General features: G+C 46.7%; 1 protein-coding gene across 20 annotated transcripts in view; it reads left to right on the top strand.

The window, feature by feature from the left end:
- LOC118513057 (protein alan shepard) overlaps positions 1-20,643 on the top strand; it is a 191,341-nt gene that overhangs the window by 62,072 nt on the left and 108,626 nt on the right. Inside the window, exons 1-2 of one of the 20 annotated variants that reach the window (XM_036058394.1) lie at positions 11,994-12,240; positions 15,588-16,174. The exons of 9 other annotated variants lie outside the window; for them this stretch is intronic. The gene's annotated coding sequence lies outside the window, so the exon portion shown is untranslated. 10 more of the 20 variants (XM_036058396.1, XM_036058395.1, XM_036058397.1 and 7 more) reach the window with 10 other exon arrangements.

Here is a 20,643-nt window from a genome sequence, read left to right on the forward strand (position 1 = left end):
GCAGAAAAAGGGAGCAGATAATATTGTGTCCAAAATGTCTTTGCGAGATTTTGGGATGCTTTCTTCGCCCAACAACACTCATACACAGAAATTCCATTTGAACTGAATGGCCTTTTGGGTGGTGGCGTGGATATGCCCATGTTTCGGGACTCGGCGGACAGAAGGATCCAGTGTTTGGTGGAACGTTGGCGTTGGTGTCATCGGTGACATTGGGTTTTGACGAAAGTTTCTGAGCTTGTTCTCCTTCATGCATGCACTGCTTCCAGATTTTCCCGCACTTCTTTCACCGCACGCAGAATGTCTCCCACTGACAACGGTGCGACATGAATCACATCCGGTTTTGTGTGTGTGTGTGTGCGAACGAGTGGTTTTTCCCCCTCCTGGTCAAGACTTTCTCAGGACGTCCCAGAAAACGCAGAAAAGCTTCACTTTGCCCTATTACAACTGGGTCCTCTTTTTCGCATTGAATGTCTCGTCGCAAGCGGACATCGCAATATCTCTTACCGATTGCCGGATTTGGAGTTTACGAATTGGAGACGGAGCGAGCTGTAACGGAATGGAATGCCATTATTCGTGCTCAGGGTTTTTTTTGGTTTGCTGTTACGTGGGTGATTTCCGGTTGTGTGGTTTTCCGTTGCCTCTCTGGACGGTGGGCACGGTGCGGAAATCCTGACGTCGCTTGGGTTGGATGCAACAGCACCTACGAATGTCAGAAGTTCCTTCTCGAAGAGCCTTGTGCTCGATATCGCCCCCGATCCGTGGGAGAAGCCTTTGAGGAGGTGCTGATGTTGGTCGGAAGAGTCGGAAATCAATTTCAAGTTCACACTTCCCTCTGCTCCGAGTGGCAGCCGGGCAGTGCCAGATTGTCTTGTAAATGGGAATTCCTTTTCGACCTATCGATGATGTGCCGGGGAACGCTCGTTTTCCAATGAGGCAAACACGATTCCGAGGACGGATGGTCCGAAGCGGTGGTTCCTTGATATCCGAAGCTGTCTAGGATGACTGATATTATTCCACATTGGCGGTGCTTGACGTCCAGCAAAGAATGGTCGTTCTGCGGTAGTCCATTGTGGTCCATCAAACAAATTGATTTTCCATCGGTGTGCTCCAAACTTCGCCGCCCAGATTTCCAGTCCCAGGATCGGCGTCCAGCTCGATGGAAGTAAATTGTTTTGAAAAATGTGGTAAACTAGCACACCCCGCAAAAGGGAGAAACGAAGCTCTCGGATGCAAAATCTTCGCCCATTTTCCGGCTGGTGCCAAACGGACAAGGATATTCTTTAAGTGAGTGTGTGTGTGTGTGTGTGTGTGACTCTCGCTTGCTTTTGTGAGCGCATCTCCTCGTCACTGACAGTGGAATTTTCTCATCATCATGCTTCTACTCGACTTTCGCTTCCTCATGTCCAGTTACTGCGTACTGCCTTCCTTTTGCTCTCCTCTCACTCCCCTTGCTTGGTCCTCCACCATTACTGCGTCATGGAATGCTATTCTTTGGCAGCATTTTCCACCAGCTATTGTTGTTCGGCTTCGATGATGGTGGTGGAAAACCTGACGACCCCTTACGACCGCGGGATGGGAATTGTGCGTCATGACAGATATTTCTTTTATGCAAATGAACTTCCCTGGAGCTCCCCCCCACCCCTCGTCGAACTCAATGGCGTGGAAGCTGTGGGAAGCTTTTCGTTCCTTTCGCTTTTCACAAACGCACCAACGTCGTGGATGTGTGGTGGGCATCCTTCGCGTGTTTTTTTTTCTCTCTCTTCTCGTTACTCTATTGGTGTAACGGCAAGTGGAAAACGACCGGTTGCCCTCCGAACCGAAAGGAGCATACATTACGAGCCACCGTAAGTCACTGACGACGGTTCAGCACGGGTAAAGGATTATTTTTGAAATGCCGCCATTAATGTGGTGCAGCAGCACAACGCACGGAAAAAGGGGGGAAAATGGGAAGTGACGCCAACGGGCGTAGAGGAAATGTCCATTTACTTCCTCTGCACGTGTTTGTTTTCCATTTTGGGGGCTTTTTTTTTTCTTTGTCTGGTTGTTCACGAATTTGTAATACTCAATGCGAAATATTGGAGAGTAAAAACACAAAAAAGAAACGTTGACTTCAATTTTCCCGAGGAAAAGAATGTTCAATTTGGTGTCGTATTTTTGGTCTTTTTCCTGGGAAAATAAGTACGTGTAAATGACGTTGTATAAGACTATTTGGTAAAACAATTCTTAATGCGCAAAGCTCTTGGTCAAAAGATTTTTTGGAAAATGAATTTTCCAGTGACTTGCTTACAAAAAACCTGATTGCAGCCATAATATCCATATGATCATTACTATTGTAGCAATCGATTGAATTGATGTCAGATGGGTAAATTTAGCGTCTACATTTTGTACTCCGCTTTGATTAAAACATATAATTATTTAATCACCTTCCCATTGTCCAAGGTACAATCTAATTAAAGGGCGTTGAAGTCCCAATAAACGCTAAGAAAGGCTGAAACAAAAATGAAGCTAATTTACCCTTCATTTTCCTCCTCTCGAACAACAGCATTGCCCAATTACACAATCAAGCGTTATTAATTTACTTTCGAGCCTAGCGTTTCTGCACTGTTCCGTTTCAAGTGCGCTAATGATGCATCTCTTAATCTGATTCAATTACGTTAAAGGAAAAGTTTTCATGCGTCATTAAATGACACCCGCCCAGCTTTTTTCCCCCATCCTTCTGGAGGACAGATGCAGTAAGGAAAAATTAAATTTAAACAATAACTCAAGATCGGGCGGGCAAAGCTCATCCACAACCGCCCCGAAAAAGGGTTAATGTACTGCGTAGCTTTCGCCGTTTCTAAACGTCGCACAGTATCGCTTCCCAGGTTCAATTATATCTTCAAAAGTTGTGCAAACTTCCAGTCAGTTGGCAGCATGAGTGAATGCTGTACAGTGCATACCGTTTAATTATATAGTGCTCGAGACGATGCAGAAGGCTGTAAGATAAAGCGGTACGTGAGGGTGTGGGTCGGTGCATTCGCATCAAGCAGCTTGAAGCTTGAACGATAAGAGTTCTGTGACACGTACATCCGCGCTCGGTACGTGGGATTTAATCGTGTTACTGCCAAGGCGGGGACGCCTCACCACGGCAGAACGAACCCGTGGAGGTGGTGCGAATTATGAAATTAATAGCGCAACACACGACTGTTACTGCTCTGCACCTTCACTCACACACGGGGCGGTATGGGTGGGTCTTTCCTTGGGGCGAAGAAAAACGTCCCCCGCAAGTTGAAGAGATGCAATTTTCCATCGGGATAGCTTACGATCTTGTTGACAGATAGGACTTGTGTGAGTGTTTCTTTTCGCAGCACCTTTCATCCGGTGACTAATTTAGCAAACATATGCCGTTTGTCGGAAGCTTCACCGGCTGTTATGCGTTACGTGAAGGCAGCAGGCCGGTTGACAGCGTCATCAGTGGAGAAGTAGAAAAAACAAAAAAAAAAAACATGAGGCGAAACATGGCCGCGTTTCGGGGACCAAGTATACAGAAATGATTTAATTTATCACACCATGCCAACCGTGCTTACTTGGCACGGTTGTTCTGTTGTTGTCTGAATCCGAGATAGAGACACGACAGGGCGTGAGGGTCCCTGGCCCCGTGCGTGGCGTATGTCATTGACACCCTCGTCAGTGCACGGAGGAGTCTCTGTCACACATGGTGGTGTGCGTGTTGTTGGAAGCTTGGAAGAAAAACTTTTCTTCCGCCATTTTGTGTGCCTAGGGTTGGAAAGGCGGGGGGCGGGAGGTTAGATGGGAAGGGGACAGCCTGGTGTATTTATTATTGGCAACCAACATTTGACGAGCGTGACAATGCTACCAACCTCCAGTTCCGAAATCCGGGAATCCACATTGGAGCAGAATGTTGTACGCTCCCCGATTGGAAAGTCGGGGAAAATGAACTTTTGCCCGGCCCGTTTGGAGACGTGACGTGTATGTTTTCGGTTGCCGGCAGTGGTCGAAGAAAAGCACTCTAGCAGGCAGCATTCGTTTGAATCAGTTGAATTTGGTCATGTGTTGGGGTCTTAGTCACATTTATTGTACGTGCGAAACGGCACTCTTTGGGAATCGACGAGTGGTATGATGACATAGAGTGATGTCGTGATATAGCCTAGACAAAATGGCATCAATAAGCATTCACCGTTAAAAAGTAATGAAAACCATGCTAGATGATTTTATATATTTTTAAAACTAGTTTCAAAGCCTAAAGTTATCTTATTTAACTATACGGGGCTTCCATAAGGCTTTTCCAAACACCTTATTTACCTGATTGTTGAGCTTGTTAATTACGGTGTAGATAATTTAAAAAATCACTTCTTCGCTCACTCTCTTTCCTCGTTCTATCTCTCAGATTCTCTCTATCGCTCTCTTGTTGTGGACATCAAAACCTTTTATACCGTAACCTGTAGTAACAAACCACGTGACATGGACAATAATACATACCAGAAAAACTTTTTCCTCTATTGTAGTATTCGAACGAGCTGAGGTTAGAAACACTGCCCTTGGTGTTATAAAAACCACACGACTAACCACTAGGCCACGAGACCGTCTGAATAAATCGACGCTAAACGCTAATATCGTTAGCACATGCCAATCAAATCAGAACCACACAAACCTCTCGCTTTAAAACCCAATTATTTAGGGCTGATGATGATTGATGATCGATACAAAATGATTTTCAAAAAATCAAACTAAGTTAAGCACTCAATTTACTTTCGGAAAAATCTCTCTCACCCACAGTAAAAGCAACCCACACAATGTTAACCAACCGAGACTGTCGATAGGTAGTCGGACAACCGAAAACCTTAATAATCATGCGTTTGCGTTGAAACATCCCCATCAGGGTTTTGCTCTCTCCCTCTATATTTTTAGCATTTCCACTTTTTCTCTACATAAATGTTATGAGGGTGGCAGAAGTTCCTGATGGGCTGGTTAAAGGACACGTGCACAGTGGTACGTGCCATTGGAAGCCCTTTTCGAAGGGCCGTTTGTCGCTGAGTTGCTGTGGGATGCGATGACAAAAATAGTGCAGCATCACAGTACCGGTTTTCCGACATAATCATTTTTCCTTTCCACAACACAACTTCCAGCACGGGAATTAGCTGGCCCGACGGTAGGTCCAGTTTCTGTCGTACCTGTGCTGAAACGTGTCGTCTGCAATGCCCGCTAGCTTCCCAGTGCAATTGAATTCCTGTCCTCCAGGTGGTGAAGCGGTGAGATCTTTTCAAGATTTTTTACATCGTTTAGGAAATATTTTGAAAGAGTCCCGCCTCTTCGGCAAGGAACGGTACACATTCCACCTGCCTGCCTCCCTCCGGCGGTCACCTGGTCTTTCGACCGATCGTGCCGGACAGGGTTTTATTCGCTTAGAATTGTTAATAATCTGTCGTTTCGGTGGGTCGCCGTGGAGCAAAACGATCGAACTTTGCCCAAACCCCTCTCGGTGAAGAATGGCGCGCTGCTGTTACCGAGCTCATCGTTTCTTTGGTTCGTTTTTCACCATTACCCGGACGGTGCTAGTTGACCTAAAGGGTGCCCGTGTACGTGATTGCTTCCCTCATTGGCTCTATTGCGAAGGAGTCATAGCCCCGACCGATCCCGGACTGTTCGTGTGTTCGTTTCATAATCGAACTTTTCCCAGCAAAAAATGGCATGTGTTGTAGCAATTCTCCGGCACATATATTGACGACATCTCAAAAAGCCGAGCGTGTCACCCGGGACACGATATGCAAAGTGTAATGGTTACGATTATTGTGCTTATTTAAGATTGTAGAAGATCCGGCGATAAAGGACTGTTCGGGGTGGGCCTATCTACATCCCTTGAGTCGGCATGTTTACAAATTTGTCGATAAAGATGTGCTTGCCTGCCCGAATCGGAGAGCGGAAAATTTGTTGAAACATTTTCCCGGCAGTAGGAAGTACAGTAACGATCCAGCCGGTTTGCGCATGCTTATCTAGGCGCACTTATCTGGAGGCTTTATCAGAGCAATATCGAGGCACGTAGAGTGTGTAATTGGTAGTTTTCACCTTGGAAAAACGTTGATAAGAGCATGTCCGTGGCGAGGGTTACCGAAAGTGGGTAAAAAATACTGAACCAGATTGAAATTTTTGATGAAAATACGTTCTATGTTCTAGGGTTTTCGATTTGGTCTTCCAAAGCGTTGGAGACTTTCCAAAGCTTCGCGTGTAACGATGTAAGCGGACAATCTACAGAACTCTGATACAATATCGATGTAACACATTGTTCTGATTTGAATGGTTGCCGTTTTGAGCGCACGAAATGCATACTTAATTTTACTGACATCTTTGGAATTAGTTATTGGGGGGAGGGGAGTCTGCCTTGTATGGGCAGGTTTTGCTACCCATTCATAGTGCTCAGCCATCCCTGGATCGAAGAATGCACCGCCTTTGTAAGCGATTTGGAAGATTGGTTACCGCCGGTTGATTAGCATGCATATTGAACGAATTTAACACAATAAGTCCGGGCGTCCTCCTTGCCTTGACGGTAGTGCAATCATTCACCCTACACATCGTACACTAGAAATTTATCGTAAGAAATTTAAACATAATCTCGCACCGGGGAACTTAGCCCAGACCAGAAGTCAGTGCCGGTGGAAGGAGCGCAGCGCATTGCGGCACTGCTGGTGGTTCATTTAATCTGTTCGGCAGAACTGAACCTCGTTAACCTTACTAGACACACACACATACCCGTTCCGTGCCCAAATGCATGTCGGGTAGGATGATATAGTGAGTTCACATAAGTTTGTAGCTTCAGGGAAGTATGATGCACAACCTTTCCGGTACCGCTGACGATGGTGCGATCATCCAGTATGGATGGGAAGTCATCTGACTTTCCTGAAGCAGCAGCAGCAGCAGCAGCTGGCGGCCGAAAGCGCTAGGGCAGAAACGTTACTTCATTTATGATGAGTGAAATAACCGGGTTTTAGCACATCGTAACCCGTTGAAATGTAGAAGAAGGAATTTTGTTCCACACCCCTTCTGGCACAGCCCACCATCAACCACCGAGCGACCGATCATCAGCTGCTGATGCATGCAGCGCCAAACACTTCCCATTCATATTTGAAAGCTGTGCCGGGGTGCCTGGCAGATTTCACCGGCCGGCTGCTGAAGTGTTTCGTCACGAACACGACTCGAGGGGACAGATCAATTCTCATGCAATATTCAGCGTGCCAAGCGGTGGGAAATGTGCATTGCTGCAGCAGCAGCAGCAGCAGGTTGCCGCCGGTTTTCTGGCCGGGGAAGTAAAGAATGTGCCGTTTTCAACACTTCTTCAATCCCGGAGTTCTTGAGCGGGAGTGACGTTCCAAGCAACCGCTGGATTGGCGAGTAATTGGTGGAGTTAAAGCCGACCGAGACCATCTCGTGCAGGCCCTGGGTTGTTATAATAAGGAGACGGCTCGTGCAAGGTGGCAATATGTTTCCGTAAACCTGAGCGCACCTCTGATCAACAGATTACAACACCATGGGGCATGGGGGAGAGGCGAAGGCAGCAACCAAGGGAACTCGTCTTTGCCTGACCTACGATAACAAAACAACAATGTTGTGCCCGCCGGCGTGCGCGTGTAAACTGCCTGCAGCGTGTTCTGCATACACCCGATAGTGCGCGGTAGCAGCCCGTTGATATAGTGGAGACCTTCGGTTGGGTGTGTGGTGGCTTTTCTAAGGATTTCTGTTGCCTCTGTCGTTCTGGGCAGCCCGTTGATAGGAGGAACCATTTGTTGTTTGTGACGGTACACAGTGGCATTAAGGCGAGATACTGCGCGCGAAGAGAACTTACTTGGCAGAGTGAAGAATTCTCGAAGCTTCTGCTCCACTGCTGGTGGTGGTTTTTCTGCTTTCTTGCAGATAGTAGTGGATGCAGCCGTGCAGCAATGCCTTATTGTTCTGGAAGTCTTCGAGAGAGACAGGCTGATAAACAGCCTGTCCGACAGAGGAGGGTGTCTGTGTGTTTGGCTGTAAGATTCCGTACAAGTGATAAAACGAGCTGCAACCGTTCACCGTTCCGTTGCAGGGCTACTTCATCCCCTCGGGCAATAGAGATAGGGGTTGAGTCATTCCCCAAAACGAAAGGTGGCTGTCAGGGTAACTCTTTTTTTCTCTCTCTCTCGCTGTTATTTAGCCTCCATGCATCACCCCTGCGGGCAAGTTAAAATTTATTTCGAAAATTTGCTAATCATCACATTAAACAGGGCAATCTGTTTTCACCGGCGTGGAAAGCCTTGGACAGACATCCTTTATCATCCGGTCAGGTGTTGTTAGGTTGGACAGGACCGCTTGGCAAGAAGTTTGGCCCGGCAGGCGTTTACCAAAAATCTTAAGAAGAAGGTCAAAAACGTAACGACCACTACTGTGTGCAGCGGGTGTTTGAACGACAAATTTAGCGGGAGGGGGAATCTCGGGGGTCCGCGTCCACATTAGCATTGCAAATTGGTTGGCTGGCTGGATGGTCGACATGGCGAGGGCGCACCCAACGCTCGGCTTAGTTGGTTGAATGCAATTTTTAATGCAGCACGGTTAAGCGAACACTAGCAGGAAAATGTGTGGACAATATACTACTGGCACACGGTAGGTTGGAGTTTCAGACCGATCCATATCGGTCGGTTAGGTTATAATTCAAGCTTGGGAGAATGTCAGCTGCTGGATGTTTGGAGAACGTTCTTAAAAAGCAACTGCTGATTTGTGTTTGGATTATGCTATAGTTGCCGTTCTCCGACGTTTGACATAAAATGTTTAAATTTGAATATTTTTCTCGTTTGACAAGGGTGGATTGAAAATTAGTATGATTAGTATATGGCAAGGTGGATCAGAGTTGTCTACAAGAGGCTGGGCTATGATCAGATCTTAGTCACGACACAGGAAGTTTGACGATAAACAAGTTCGATAGGTTTAAAGTCAAAGTAAATGCATCTTGAACGTTTAGATGCAGCGAATTCTCTAGGTTCATGCTTTTGAGGAGACCCACTCATGAGACTTGAATCTGAGGAGTTACGCATGTTTCATTGCAACTATTGATCCTCACAAATTCTCTGCTATTACTGCTTCAACTAGGGCTCAACATATTTTGCCATTATCTATCCCTAGGCTTCTCTATGTTTTATTATCGCAACAACACTTTGAAGCGTCACGGATTACGCGAATAAGACAACCTCGCCCAAGAAGAAATGTAATCCATCAACCACGCTTATCCCTTTTCCCTACAGCCGTTGTCTCAATCCATTTCAAAAAGCGACCTAATTTCAACAAGAAAACTAATTATGTTTTTAATTTTCTCCTCTCTTCCCACAGGTAAGTGCCCATCGAGATGAGCTGCGCCCATCGCTTGATAAGAGTTTACAACAGCCCTACAACAGCATTGGAAGAATCTTGTAGCGCGTGAAGGTTTGATGAACACCTAGGGCACGATTACAAGTTGTACTTTGATATATTTTACTTCATAAAAATATTACTTAGAAAGTATAATCTTCAAGCCATTAATCGCGCTACTCTCGATGCACAATCATGCTGACGTTATCGGACGAATCCATTCGGTAGAACACAAAATACGACAGATAGCTATGCCGATGAAAGCGTTGCCTCGTAATCTGCAACTTGGCACTACCGTTTCTCCTAATGCTGGCCGAGAAATCTCGCTCGCAATGACGTCAGGAAGTTCTTGCGACGCCTTGCATAATAATAGTGTGCCGAGGCTGGCTAGCAGCGTAGCGTGCAAGATAAAACGCCTACCCGATTCTAAATGGGTGTGTAGGATCAGCAGCAGCTTTTTGAAGAAACCCAGAATAAGCTGCAATCAGGGCTAACGCCTTTTAATGGGACGTCACAATGCTGCTTAAACGATTTGGCTGATTCGCTCTTTTCTACGCCGTAACACCCGGATTTGGTTATTATTGGCTTCTAATGCAGGCTAGGCTTCCTAAAATTGTGTCCTCAAGCTCGCAAGGGTGGTGTCCTTTCAATTATCATTTTATTTACACCCCCGCGCCCAAAAAACTAACTTCACACAATCAATTAGAGTATGTAAACAAAGCGTCAATATTGGGCTCGAAGCGTCGCGGACACCGATTTACACCGCCAGCTGATCTAATTGAGCTAAACTTTGTTATTTATTTATGCTTCTTTTTTTGCGTGAAAAATATTTAACATTTTACTAATTTTCCGAAACGAAATGTTTACTGTTTGGGCGAGTATCACCAATCGGGGAGGGGAAGGGGGGCCCGTTAAGCATCCGAAGTCCGATTACATTGATCAATGTTTACCCTGGTGTTTACGTAATCAGTGGTGGAATGCTGGCTGGCTGTTGGAACGAGTTCTCCGATTGATAGATAGATTAATCAATGTTTGCTTTTCCCTTCGACGAACGCGCCGCAGTTTGTTTGGTTACGATTAATTCCAATGAATCATAGCGGAATGGGTGTTGTCGGTGGTCGAGGAGGAAAACTGTGGGATGGAATGGGCGGAAGGTAGAATCAGCTGTTGTATTCGACCATTGGATGGAAGAGGGTTTCGAGGGCGAATTTTGATATACGGAACAGAGCGTCATGTGTTGATAGCATTTCGTTAAAGAGCTTAAGTACAAAGATATGCTCACCAAAGAAATTTTGCAATTTTTACTACTTTTGGTAACAGATATAGTTTTTCAACAATATTTTAAAAAGGTTAGTTTTTCGACTCCTTGCTAGTAATTTAAATTTTTTGTATTGTATTAGGAAAAATATACCTTGATTTCGAATTTTCACTTCCTTTCAATCATTTATACTATCAAAAAACATGTCAACCACCCGCTTTGCAAACAGGATACTTGAGCACCGTAATTGATGCTGTACTACCAGCAAAGTACGGGATGCGGTCGTACAAGTTTATTTCCGGTGGCGAAAGACTGTCGATTGCGTATTTTGGTGGGTATTACGAGTTGGTGGGCCTTTCGTTCCTGCCTCACTCACTCACTCACTCGCTCGTTCGCTCTCTTCCGTGCTTCGATCGGTGGATGAGCATGCGTTGCTGCAGTCAAGTATGTGTTTCGGCTGCACATTCGTCCTTGCTGCCTTCAAGGGGGTCAAGGGGAAGCGAAGAAGCATTCGCTAGCGTCGGGAGTGGTCGCGGTGGCGTGTCGGCGAACGCGGGGTTTTATTCGCCAAGTGCCGATACACAAGCCACGCGGCGACGCACTAACGTCGCGACACGGGAAACACCCGTTCTTTCGCTGTCGCTGTATGCGTTCCCGAGCTCACAAAAAAAAAAACCGGTGAACGAACCGGGCGGTACACAACTACAGATGGAGCGAATTGTTCTCTCTCTCTCTCTCTCTCTCTCTCTCTCTCTCTCCGTCGAGATCTCTCTGTGTTGTTGTTTTCCAATGCTCTCGGGGCACAACGGTACCACCGCGCCATCTAACGCCCATTTTTCTCCCTCGTTTAGGGGATGATTTGAGGAAGCAAAAGAAAAAATAAATGGTGGAGCAGCTTAAACGAAAAAGCTTACTAGAACTCAGAGCGTGGCAGTAGTAGTAGTGGTAGTAGTGGCCATTTTTCCTCCACACGGTGTAGTTAGTTCGCCGGCCGCAAAGCATGAAACCTCCCACCCGTGAACAATTGGGAGGGTTTTGCGCTGATCAGATGTTGGGGCGCGTGAGAGCGAGCATTTCTTCGGATTCGCGATACGATAAGAGGGATGAGAGCGCAGCACTGTGCCACAACATCAACCACCAGCTGCTGCTGCTGCTGCTGCTGCTGCGTGAGATGACACCACCCTTGTTTGGCAAACGGCGACGGATAGGGGATGATTCCAGTGGGATAAAATGGACGCGAGCGCACACCACACATTGCCGTTCTAAAACCCCCCCCCCCCCCCCCCCACCCGCCGTCAGAGAGAACGAAAGCGCATGCAAGTGAGAGTGAGCGATTCGGGAAGATATAGACGGGTCCGGCACACGTCCGCACTACCACCGAGGTTTAGTCCGACGTGAACGTTCGCCCAAACCGCATCGACGGAGACACCCGTATAACGTGGGTTCCCTGCAGCATAGCAGCAGTGCACTACAGTCTCGCCCTCGCTCCGGTTTGCTCTGCAGCGCTGTTCGGCCATTCAGCCACACGACGTCCACGGTGACGACGACCAACGACGACAACTCTCACCGTTGCTGCTACTCACCCTCCCCCCAGGCAAACACACACACAAGAGGGTATACAAGTGCGTTGCTTCTCCTGCTAAAGCTCACTTAGATTCGCGCAATAGCTGTGACACATCGACAGTTTCGGTGACTAGAGAAGAACCACTCGGCACCGTAGACAACAGTCGACGTGGACACACAGTGAGTGAGCGTGAAGTGTGAAGAATCGTGCTGCATCAAACGGTGCTGGGTTTGGAAGGTTAAAGGAACAAAACTGGAAGAACTTGAAATTGGTTTCAAGGTCTTCGTGAGGTTCTAACAGTGCTTTCACGCCTCCAACTTACTGCAGTCCAATAGTTGATGGGCTGCTTGTTGTATCTCTTACGTTCCAAAGTTCCTTAATTGTGGCGGAAGTGAAACGAAAGAACCGGAAACTGTTGCCGCACACACTACCTTGCAACCCTGTGCGTCCCACAAGTCCCGGCAACTGCAACGGGGCATATTTCCACTTCGTCATCTTCTTGGGCCCGTCTTGGGCTGTCGTGTGCTTGTGTGCGTGCGTCTGTCCGAGACGCCGCTACAATGAACCGGTCATTACATTCCACGGTGTGCTGTGCGGGCGCACACGGTGTGTGTCTTGTGGGGTGTGTATCTTCAGCGTGGTAGTTGTACTTATGCCAGTGCGATTGTTGTTGGTTCCGACGATGACGACAGCGCGCACCGGAGAGACACCGGAGTGTATCGAATTAACTACCAATGGAAGAGAGCTTCCTGCGTGCGTGTGATAGAAAGAGTAAGAGAGAGAGAGAGAGAGAGAAAGAGAGCGATTGTTGCAATGTATTTGTTTTGGTACATATGTATAAAAAAGATGAGTTAAGCCCAAGGCGAGAGAATCATCCCCAACTGTTGGGGGGTTTGCAAAGAAAGTGGCTGTATGGGGGTTGAAGAAAATGAGCAAATGAGATAGATAGAGAGAGAGAGAGAGAGAGAGAGAGAGTACGAATAGAAGAAGATTTGCAAGCAAATCCCACGGAAAACCGACCCAAACCGGTTCATGTGGTTTTTCGTGATTGTGTGTGTGTGTGTGTAGCATGCCGGTGCCTTTTTGGAGCAAAAATAGGAAGAAGATGTTGGTTGCAGTTTTGCGAAAAAGACAAGAAAAAGTTGAAAAGATTATCCAGTCACGAATATCCCTTCTTCAACTCGTTCACCCGGTACCGGTGGTCCAGGCGGTACCTTGAAGTGTTGAAGTGTGGTGGTTGTTGTTGACGGTCATAATAAATGACGTGACGTGACACTGAACTAGCTGGAATGCAAAACAAACTTCACCGCTGTGCGTGAGTGGTCGACATTCGCCGCACTGGAACTGGCCCCACGAAAGCGAGTGAGATAGATGGAGAGAGAAGAAGACCCACGAGAGCGCCAAGGGTCATCGCTGTCCATGTTCAAATGTGGGGGGAGGGGGGGCTTGGTTGGTGGGTTCTGGATCTGGAGTCGATGATCTGCTTCATCTCGTTGGAATTTACTCTCGAGTGAGTTCTTGCCTATTCTGATGAGTTCCTCGTTTGCGGAAAAAATCCGCGAGATAGATTTTGAGAGAGATTTTGCACAATTGGAACTCACTATTGTTTTGTGAGTTCTCAACCGGCTCTGGAGGGGTTGATACGGGAAATGGGGGATGAAGTTTCCCGATACCGGCCAGCGTGTGTTTGTTGTCTTAAAACGTGTCGTGGCAGACAGTATTCCTGTGTCGCTGAAATTAGAAGAGGAACTCTTTGGAACTTTGAGAAGGGAAGAACTCCTTCAGGATTTCCCTAATATTACCCACCATAAATCGCGTATCCGTCGGGCAATGAACCCCCCCATTTTGAAGGAATCTCTTCCGGTTCTTCCCTTCACTCGCTCCCCATTTTCTTCACTCCCGAACACTCCCTTCTAGACTGATGCATGCGCCTGCGTGCAATGGTGTGCGTTCTGTCGGTGTGTTAGTGTACCACTCCTCATCGCAGCGTTGTACACAGATGGTGAAGTGGTGTTTACTTCTGGCGAAAGGACATCCGCCCAGAGTTTTCGGAAAATGCATCCTTGTGTGCATATAACACACACACCTTTTTAGCTGTGTGCGTGTGTTGAGTGGTTAGTGCACCGGAAGTTTGCAAAGGCGTCTCCTTCCGTTCCGTTCCTGTTCCATCGAACGGTATGTGTCCAGAAGGGGGGGGGGGGGGGGGGGGGGGGGGAGATCTCTCACAAGCTGTGACGCACGCAGAGCTTTAGTTTTTCCATGCCTCTTCGCTCTTATTTTCCCTACCCTTTTTCTCACCACTCTTTGCCACTTTTCTTTTACTCGCTCGCGTCCTCTCTCTCTCTCGCTCACATTTCTAACACACAGTCACAGACCACCGTCGTCGTGCAGCCAGTGTGGCAAAATAGGCTCTTGCTGAGTACGTCAGACAGTCTTACAGTGGACGTCTTACCGGTCGGCAAACTCTCCAAAGTCTACGTGTGTTTTTTTCCGTGCACCAACCAACCAAGTGACGGGGAGGGGTTTTTCGCTTGTTTTTGCTCACAAATCACATCAACGTGGCAGCAAAGCGTGCTAAGGTGTTGCAAGGTTAGCCGTTCTCATCTAGAAGTTGTTGAAGTTAAAGTTGAAGAATTCCTGAGGCCACAATCGATTAGACGTGCGATAGGACCAAGCAGTACTGCGGCTCTAGAATTAATTAGATTTTCCGGTGCATTCTTGGCTGCACTTTTCGAATGTGCCAGTGTTTGTGATGCAAGTGTATGTGTGTGTGTGTGTGATGTGACCGGTGTCCGGCATTGCTGTGTACATACTCCGGAAGTGACGATTAATACATTTGTCTGGCACTGATCTCCGTACTGGACATTCCTTTCCCACATCTTTTTTCGGAATATCTCTTCCCGTCTCTCTCTCTCTCTCTCCCCCCTTCTCTCTTTGGATTTTCTTTTTCTCCATTTTCAAATGCTGCCTCCGCCAGTGTTTCTCACGCGAGTCTTCTCTGTATGTACGTGTGCAAACGCCATTCCGCTTTCGAGCAGCGTTTTCTTCTCGCGTGTGTGTCTGCTACATGGTCTAAGTTTTACCGGTGGAGAAGAAGCATTATTTGCCAACGTTGAACCGAAAGTGCATCCGCCTGTCCTGTGCATGTGAACCACCATCACCTTCACAATTTCACGTGTGTGATGCCACGCGTTAGATACACAGCGTGAAAAAAGGGCAGAAGGAAAAGTGTGATAACAGAGATTGAGTGTTTTATTGAATGTGTGATATTATGTTGTGCTTCAAGAATTGAAACGTTAAATGCATGTTAAATATCCTGTAGCTCCTGTATTCTGGCTACGTTTCTTTTCTTACGTCTCTTTTTCTTTCGCCCCTCTTGCGCCCTCCTCCGAAATGTTCCAACAGCAGTTTAGAAGGGGTTGAAAATTTCGGTTAAGAAATCACCCCACAGCAACCGGAAGTTGTGTGCGTTGTGAGGCAAACGAAGCAGGTCCCATTTCCGTTTTGCCGGTGTTTCCTCGTACGTGGTGTACGTGTTGTTGTGTGCCCATTGTGGTGCCAGTGTTTGTGTGCTCCGGTGTAACGTGTGCGTGCATTTTGGTGTAGGTGTGCGGGCGTGTATTGGTGAATGTGCGTGTGTGTGAGAGAGAGTGCGAGAGCTCATATATTTGTGGGAAATAGAAAAGTTCCTCCCGCATACCGGCAACATTGTTTGAAAGCAGGTTGTTAAGCAGAACGAAGCAAAGAGAGGGAAAGAAAAGAAGGAATTGCTGAACCACACACACACACACACCCAACCATTCAAGCATCCGGTTTTTCGTGTGGTGTAGTGGTTTCGGTAGTGTGCAAGTAGCAGCGTTTCCCTCTGGAGGCTTACAGTTCCAGCGCAAGTACCGGTAGCCGTTTGCCGTACGACGCAGCATTTGTCCCCGAGAGCCTGTAGCCCGACTGCCCGTGTTCGCCAAACAGCCGGAAAGATACTTCTGCTAAGAGTAAGCATCACCTAATAGATCTCTGGAGAGCTGTAAGCTAGACTTTAAATTGCTTTACTGATTGAGTCTCCAATAACAAGACTCGTGTTTTGTTGAACTTCAGGCTGAATGTTATCCACTAGTCAAGCAGAGTAATCGATTGCATCGTCTGGAACAACATACGCAACCGTAGCAAGTCCGTGCACACGTTCTGGTCGAATGCATTTTCCCAGTTGCTTCCACTAGCGAGGCATTGATTTAAAACCAGCTCACATTTACGATCGAGAGCTAAAGAGAGACCAAGAAGCATGGAACGGAAATCCTCAAAAATGTTCACTGGACCGAAAGACGCACTGCGCTCTGCGTGTGTTGTCTCAGTGCTCATCAGGGCCGGCACTCGGTTCATCGCTAATAATCAACATCAGATCGTTTAAACTTTAGCCCGCTGCCTCTTCAGCAGCAGCAGCAGGTCCCTTGCATCGTCACCCTGTTTGCAAATGCGCCATGCACAGCTAGTCAAGCACATCCGGTTGGTGGGTCTCGCATAGTGTCTGGATCCCATGTTCCGCTGGTCCCGTGGTCCGGTTGTGTAATTAAGAAACGCAGTCCATTTTCTAAGGTCTCCAACGTTTTTGGGCACGTTAGAATGTGCGAGCAGGAGAAGCAAACTACAATTAAAAGCTTCCGTCAGCCGTGTAGTTTGAAGTTTCTGGACAGTCTTAAAGTGTGCTCCAGAATGTGTGTACTTGCGATTTGTTTTCACATGCAGATAAAGCTATCGGACGGGAAAAAGTTCGTTGATCTGCAATCTTCGTTGAACATGTCGTCCGTAAAGGTTCTAATTAAAAACACAACCAATGCCCACTTTGCGGCGAGAACTTACTGGTCACGCTTCTGACGGCTGACAACCGCAAGTGACAGGTGTACAATTGATTGTGTTGAAGAAGTGGCATCAAAACTGCTTCACGCAGTTGACACCCTGAAGACGAGACAGCATAACGGAATTAGAGTTGACATCTTAACGGTGGTCAGCAGAGACGGAGAGAGGCGTTCGTGTGGGATTGGGTTTGTGCTTGGAGTTCTTGCAAAATTATGTGCAAAGCAAAATTTGCATACAGAGACAGAGAGAGAGAGAGATATGTAGAGAAACGAGTTAGTCGAGCTGGAATCAGTTCCAGACAAATCAGTCTGAAGGTGGTCCTGAACACACAATGAATCGAGATGCGATGGTGGTATGGTGTCTTCCCTTTGCTAGTGCATCAGAAATTGCATCCATAATTGATGGCATTGAACTTCGGGCGTTACAATTCTTGTGTCTCTCTGCGCAACGTTTCCACGTTATGATAATGGCGTTATGTTAATGGCTATCACTCTTGTGGTGTCTCTGAGCTTTTCCTCCTCGTCAGCAATTGCATTGAGGCCCCACGCAGATAGTGTGAGAGAGGAGACCGGAACATCAAATAATTTATCAGTTGATAGTTCATCTGTTTAATGGTTTGTTTTATTTTTTAATTACTCTGCAACATTTCCATTTCCGATGTTCCGGCCACCGAACAGTCACCCTCGAAGATGGATCATTAAAAGCCGCGCGTCACTGTTAACACTATTGAAGCGTGTTTTATGTTGCTTTTTTTTCCCTCTTCCTTCTGGTGTGAAATACATATCGCTTGGAATCGCTTTCCTTTCATAAATATTAAACACACACACACGCTGTGTGCGCGCGATTCGACACAAAAAACCTTATGCGTTTGCTGAAAACGAGCATATTTGTGGTTAAGTACGGGTCACACCCATACTGTGTGTGTGGTGAAGCTGTAGCCGGTACATTTTTAATGAATTGATGCAAATTAATGTGATCCGGCGGACAGAAAAAAGTATGTGGCAATACGCCTATGTTGCAGTTTCCTTCTTGTACATCTCTGTTTTACAACCCACCAAGAGAAGCAAACTTCAACTTTATGTTGGTGATTTGTTTCATTTTTCTGACATCTGTCAAACGCACAGTGTGAAGTATGTAGTCAAAGAATTGTGTGCAACCCGCGTGGCGCGCGTTCCGTTCGCCGATGAATGAGACCCTCCCCGGTGTATAATCAACGACTATTTATTCATCGAAATTAAATTACATCCGTCATCGTGCGGATGTCTGATGATCCCGCACGGAAATGGTTGATCCACGAGCCGCTGGTCCCACAAGACGATCGGTTCGATTGGTCGGTGCGATGTTTATGGGACCTGGGGGCCAAATTATTCCCTGCAATAATTTATTTCCGATTTAGAGAAGATTTTTTTTAAAATGGGAGATCTCTGAATTGAGTTTTATAAACTATGTGGGAATTCTTCGAGGAATTACTGGTGAGGATTAATAAAATATATGAGCGAAGAGTACCTAAATTGGTATTTCAATTGCTATCAATATCCTTCTTCGTCTATATCTAACGGTTTGATATTCTTGACCTAGGATGCTTGAAGTTCAAAGTTTTAAAATGACCTAAAGCATCTTCATTTAAATGAGGTTTACAGAGCTTGGCAGAAGTTATCTAAACCAATATCATGAGCCAAAAGATGATTCTTTGAAATAGAAATCATCCTTATCTAGGCTCAGAATCACATATAAATGCCTATTTCTGACGATATTTATTTGAGGCTATCACGACGCTCCAGCTTCCTCTACAAGAAACGGAGCGGTCCGTCCGGCATTAGGTCCATCGCGTGCCTCGTAATGAATTTTACAGATGTGCCGCAATAGATGGAGTTCTGGATAATCTGTCGTAAAGGGTCTGCGTTTGTGAACGAGCCAGTCTTTCCGTTAATGTAAAGGAGCGCTCCAAGAAATGGACCCGTGGATTAGCTGGCGCGTGACAGAGGAACTGTCATGCGAGGTTTTCTAATTTCAATGGAACTTCCAGAGCTAATTTGATACGGAGGAACGTATTTGAAGCTTTTCTTGATCGAAGTAATTTAAAGAGAATTATCCACCCCCCGAAAAGCTGCTTAGCAGAATCCGAGCTGTCAGTTGCTGCAAAATCGCATAACTCATTTCGCATAGGAAACAGTCAACCAAAAAAAAAAAACACATTTGGCAAATTTCTGTCCATCAGGAAATGTCAAACTGCCCGACCGATACAATCCTCAATTGACCTTGTATCTTGTGGGAAAATACATCGACCCACTCCCCCATACACATAGAATCGTTCTAACAACTCACATGGGAGCATCCATGATGTTCCTGATGTCACTTCCTCTTTGCTAACCACACACACGCGCGCGCGCACAGTAGTAACACGAGTGCGAAATAATCGCAATCGTCTTAAGATTTACCAGTCACGGTCCGTGGGGAGCTTTTGTAGCCGGTGTCTGTCTGTTTCGGTTGGGTGGAGTCCCATCAAATGAGCCTTCGACGGGGAACTGCCAGCAGGGGAAGAGGCATTTTTGGCACAGTGTTGTGGATGGAAAGACCTTACGCGAACAAAAAAACTAACCAAGAATCGAAGGAACATATAACGTCATCATGTAATGAAGGAAATCCCAACTTCTGTCTGTCTCTTCGTTTCACGGTCGGGTCTTTTCCTTTACCGTGGGGTTCCTACACCTCCACTCTTTGATGCCAGCATCTCTGGCGCAGGGTAGTCAACCTTCTTCTTGTAGTGTGCCGAAGCACAAAACGATGAAAAACGGTCCCCGGGGTGATTAGAGATGGATTTGAAGTAACAGAAAGCAAGAAACGGAAGGAGCAAACAACAAAAAAAAAAAAAACCTCCCAGAATGAAATAAAACCTCGAAAAAGACGAATTCTGGAGCTTTTTCTCCTACATCTTCTTCTTCTCGTTTCGTTAGTGGTGTGCACACTTCCTGCCGGGCCTAGTCGTTCTATGATCTATTTTTTTTTTTGCTCGTCGATCCAACAATTCATTTGTTCCCTCACGCGGGTAGACCTTCGGCCACGGCGGAAGATTAATCTTCTTTCGTGTCGTTGCTATTGTCGTTTGGTTGGCAAGGTTTTTTCGGGGAATTTGGGGCCCCCGCGGAAGCTCCGGGGGGCGGGGGAGGGGGGGGGGAGAGATCCCAGCCACACGCACTCCTGTCAGTCTCCAGTTTTGGTCTCGGTCCAAGATGGCGCGCCATTTCCGCACAAATGCGATTGAAAAGATGGAGCAGAAGTTCGGGGTTTTGGAAATGTGTGGCACGAGTGTGAATATATTTCGCCGGGATATTAAACCATCCGCCGGGATATTAAACCAGCCTAACTCTCATCAAACCACAGTTCCCTCATCTCTCACACACACACACATGCGTGCACATTGTTAATGATCTTAGCACATGATGTCTCCACAGTCCCTCATGGGGGAAAAGAAACCGCTCCCGGTCTGTGTCCGGATTCCCTTCATCGATTCCGTTCGGCTTCGTCTGTGGTCTAGAATCCGGTTCGTTCCAAGTCACTTGAGACCGAGGACCGGCAAGACATTTCAATGGATCGCCCGTCTTTTTTTTGC

This window comes from Anopheles stephensi, chromosome 3 (assembly GCF_013141755.1).
Source record: "Anopheles stephensi strain Indian chromosome 3, UCI_ANSTEP_V1.0, whole genome shotgun sequence".
Taxonomy (NCBI): domain Eukaryota; kingdom Metazoa; phylum Arthropoda; class Insecta; order Diptera; family Culicidae; genus Anopheles; species Anopheles stephensi.